Below are 4961 nucleotides of genomic sequence, written 5' to 3'. Positions count from 1 at the left end.
AACTAGTAGCGTTAGTCTTATACTTTCTGTCAAACACTAGCTCTAAGAGCTATTTATATCACCAATTTGGTGGTTTGTAGGATTTGGTTGAGTTCATTGTTGTGTGAGGTATTGTTGGGGCATTCCAGTGAGTTGTGTTGTGTGACCTTTGAGGTAAGGGGAGCTAGAATATTTCTTTAAATTGGTTGCATGAGTTGTATGCATACTGAATTCTGAATTGGTGTATTGTTTGGAGTTGTGTTTTACGTTTTTGAGTTTATTGTGTGGTATGTGTTGAAATGTGAAATCTGTGAACTGTGTTGTGATGTTATGAACTGAGTGGATGAGTTTAATTTACTGTAATTGATTAGGTTGGGAGTGATTTGGGGTGTGAAATCTGTTACAACATTGTTTAGATAGAAAGCATAGTGAATTGGTAGTATTTTAAGTTATTTTGGAGGAAGTGAGATAGTGAATTTGAGAGTTAGGAGTCTAGGGCTCTTGTAGTCTGTTGCGATAGTATAGGGTGGTTATTTGTGACTTGTTAGAGTCATCAAACTGGTCAAAAATAGGTGCAAAGTAGTAGAATTGGATTTGGGTCCCTAAGTTGTGGAAATTGGTGTTTTAGAGTTGAATTTGAGTCTTAATCACTCTAGATTTGTAGTAAGGAGGGTTGGGATAATCTAGATAAGTTTAATTAAGTATAAAACACAAATTAGGGGTGTTAAAAGTTGGGAAAAATTACTAGAAATGGTAAAGGGTGTGTGAGTGCATAATTATGCATAATTTGCGTTCTGCATAATTTGCGTTCTGCAGATTACGTAGACTCGCTGAGCAAATTGTTTCGCACAACGAGTCACCCTGGCGAGATGCTCTCTGTCAGGGCTGATAACAGTTGAAAAACCGTTATTTTTATACTTAATTTCGCTAATCAATCAACCCTTTTTAACTTAGAAACTTGCTTTAACTCATGTTTTTGTTTTTGTTTTGTGAATAAGAGAATTGAAGGTGAATTTAATGATTTTATGCTAGATTCTTTTGATTTTGTAGGTCATTGTAATGATTTGGAAGAAGAGTTAAAGTACCGAATGGTTGAAATGCAGAAAAGTCAACCAGAAACCAGAAAAGTCAACCAGTCAACTAGAAAAGTCAATCAGTCAACCAGAAAACTCAACCAATCAACCTGAATGCAGAAAAGTCAACCAAAGTGCAGAAAAAGTTGCGTTGAGCGGTAGTTACCGCTGAACGCCACTTTTCAGGTGTCGAAATCACCGCTCAAGGCCAAAACTGAAGTGTCGCACTTATCGCTGAGCGGTAAAAATCGCTGAGCGGCATTCTTATGGGCTTGGGCTCACTTTTCTGTAATATTTAGAAGTCTATATAAGGCCTTAGGCTTCCTAGGGTTAGTTTCTTTGGCTGGGACGAAGCAGAAACACTCCCTTTCACCCCTTGGAGGAGGATTTTGGATGCTACAACTTCGTTCTCACCTTTCTAGGGTTTTATCTTTCACTCTTTCATTGTATTTTTTCATCTAGTTTCACCATGAATATGGTGAAATAAACCTTTATTGTTGTTGGGGAATCAATGTAATCCTTTTGAAACTCTCATGTATGGATTGTTCTTCAAAATCTTCTTTAAGATACATGATTTCTTTCATTAATTGTTAGGGTTTTTTCTCTTTGTCCAAAGCATGCATTGTTTAACTCATTCGATGTCATGATCATTGATTTTGTCGATATGGACACATACGGGGAAATCTAGATCTAGGGAATCTCTCCCAATAGTATTATAAACCTAGACATAGGAGTATGATGGTTGGTTGTCTTTAAGCTTCTGTTTACTATAATGCATGATTAATTGCTAGGGAGACAAGACATTGTAAACTAGTTATTATGATTAGGCTTTCTTCGCCGAGACATCGGGTTTAAGGTAATTTAGAAAATGGCATTAATAATTAATGAAGAAAGATGAATTCTTGAATACATGAGAGTAGATAGGATGAAATTGATAAACCCCAACAACATAGTCATGTATATATTTCAATTCACGTGTTTTGTTTCTTCTTTCCATTGATCAATCCATGCATTCATATTTACTTTTGAGTATTTGCATTTAAATCTTAATCAATCAGTTTTGCAAGTCTTAGCTAATCAATAAACCACACAACTGTCTAGGTCGTGACTCCTTTGGGAGAATGATACTTGGTCTTACCAGGTTTATTACTTGATATGATTCGGTTACACTTGTCGAGGGTTTAACAAGTTTTTGGCGCCGTTGTCGGGGACTCGTGGTTTAACTAGTCTATTTGTGTGATTATTGATTAACTTTGACTTGATTTTTATCTTTTAATCTTTTTATTTATCTTTTTATCTTTTTGTTTATTTTTATCTTTTATTTTGATATATTTTGTTATCTTTTTAGTTTATCTTTTCAATCTTTCTACCTTCTTTATTTCTATGTTCCTATCTTTCTATCTTTTTAATTTTTCTTTTTATCTTATTAGGTTATCTTCTCTATCTTTTTCTGCTAACAAATGTTTTCTAGAGTTTTGTGCCTAATGCTTGCAGGATGCAATTCGAACAAGAATTTGATTATATGGGCACTCAATTCTACCAAGGTAATTCCAACCACTGGTGGGAACCTCACTCAAGCATAGATCAAAGCCAATTTTGGCAAGCTGCCGGACAATTTGAGAATCAACCACAACAACAATGGCAACAACAAAGCTCTCTATCAGAAAGAAGGACAAAGTTGGATGACGTCCTTCAACAATTTATGCAACAATCCATCTCTACTAAGAAAAGCATTGAAGCATCATGTAAGAGGATGGAGATGAACATTCATTACATTATTCAGAAGTTGCATGATTCTAGGGTTGATACTGAAGTTAACCCTAGGGAGGAAGGTCAAGCCATTGTCACCAAAAGTGACAAAAATTTTATGAGGAAAAGATAGAGAGATGAGGAAAAGATAGAGGAAAAAGAAACAGAAAGGTTGAGTGAGAAAGATAAAGATGAAGAGGAAGAAAAAGAAGTGGTTGAGAGATAAGAAAAAAAGAGAATGTGTGTGAAAATAAAAAAGTTTAGTGGAAAAGGAGAAGGGAAGAAAAAAATAAGAGAAAAGAAAAAGAGAAAATTGAGGGACAAGAAAAGTAAGAAAAAGAGGACGAGAGAAAAAAAGAAAGAATCATATGAAAAACCTCTTCCTCATCCAAAGAAGTATCATAGGAAGGAGAAGGAATTTGAGTGCTTCATGGAAATCTTCAAGAAATTGGAGATTAAAGTTCCTATGATTGAGACATGGCTACAGGTTCCTATTTTGATCAAATTTCTGAAGAAGTTCAATAGAAAGAAGAAAAAAAAGAAGATGGAACTTGAACTTTATCGGGTCAAGCTAGTGACATTAAAAACGCGTTTGTTGGGAGGCAACCCAGTGATTTAAGAACTTTTCATTTTTGGTTTGGTGATGTAATTTTGAATTGTTGGTATTTTTGTTTTGGTTATAAGTTTGTTTTAGGGTTTACATCTACTGATAGATGTTAGGTGGAAGAGTATCTACTAAAGAATACTATGTTTGTATACACCTACTGATGGGTGTTGGTAAGAAAGATTTGCATCTACTGAAGGGTGCTGGAGGATTTTGGGTCAGGCTCGTGACGTTAAACAAGCGCTACCTGGGAGGCAACCCAGTTGATTGAATTTATTTTTGTTTGTTTGTGTTGATTTTGTTCTAGTTGCATTATAGGGATTGAATGTTTGAGTAAGGTGAGAACCTAAATACATTGAGTGAGTGAGAGGCATTAGTATAAAGACACCTAGGGCAAGCTAGGAAGAAGGTGAGTTGATGCTGCAAGTGCCGCTCAACGGTAAAAACCACTGAGCGCGACTACTGCTGAGTTGAGTGGACTGGTTTTGGCTCATTTGGGCTCAACGGGATTTGGCTCATTAGGTCTTTTTCATACCATAGGGCACGTTTTGGTAGGCATTTTCTGATCTCCCTCTGCACACACATTCTCAAGCACTCTCCAAAGAGTTCTCTTCATTTTTCCCTTCTTCCCCCTTAATAAAACCTCTCTTTCATTCATTTTTGCATCAAGTTTCCATTCAAGTTTGGGGTTTGGTGAGAGCATTGCTATTAGGGGCTGAATTCTTCACATTCATATAGCATTCTTCATTATTATGCTTGCCGGTTTTGCTGCATAGATTGCACTAAAGGGTTTTTGATTGCTCTCAGCGATGAGAGGAATGGTTTTAGGGTGTTGTTTGTGGTTTACTAATGCTTAATTATGTGTATTGTGGTTTCGTGAATTGAGTTTGATGTAGGGATGGCCTCCTCATCGAGCAAGAGATTCAAGACTACAATATTGAAAAAGGAAGGAGAAGGAACCAAATCAACCCTATTCCATCAAGTTCCTTTCTTGTAAGCATGAGCAACACTTCCTCATTATCCAAGATAGCATGGCAAGAGAAGCAGGCACAAGCTAGAAGAGCTGGAGCAACTGAAGCTCTAGTTATGGAGGAAGATGATGAGGATGATGATTTTGAAGATGCTGAAGAAGGAGAGGAGGAAGACTCTGATGATAGCATTAGCTGATGAGGAGCTGAGATAGCATCTACTGATGGATGCTATCAGCACTAGAGCAGGATTTTTCTTATCTTTTGAATTTATTTGCTTTTGTTTTTAGTATAGGATTTAATGTACTTGGCTTAAAACTTTATCTGTGTGCAATGGTTTGTTGATGCTATGATGTTTGTGATGAGTATTGCTTCATGATGTTGATTATATTGATTGATGTTGAGATGATGCATGATGTTGATACACAGGTGGTTGCTCAAAATATTTTGAAACAGACGCATGATGAACTGTGATTATGATTATGACATTGAGCAGGATGTTTATCTAAATGTAGGTATTGATTTATCTTGTGTGAGGATTGAACTCCAGAGTTTTTGTGAGTAAGTGCTATTACGTTGAAAGCATGA

General features: G+C 36.2%; 1 pseudogene; it reads left to right on the top strand.

Annotated features, from left to right (window-relative positions):
- Positions 1–2323: 2323 nt before the first annotated feature.
- On the top strand, positions 2324–3206 carry LOC148196920 (uncharacterized; annotated as a pseudogene).
- The last annotated feature ends 1755 nt before the right edge of the window (positions 3207–4961 follow it).

Source organism: Vigna umbellata, chromosome 6, assembly GCF_029865625.1.
Source record: "Vigna umbellata cultivar VRB3 chromosome 6, Vumbellata_1.0, whole genome shotgun sequence".
NCBI classification, from domain to species: domain Eukaryota; kingdom Viridiplantae; phylum Streptophyta; class Magnoliopsida; order Fabales; family Fabaceae; genus Vigna; species Vigna umbellata.
The sequence above is the reverse complement of the archived record's forward strand: the minus strand, read 5'-3'. Positions and strand labels throughout refer to the sequence as shown.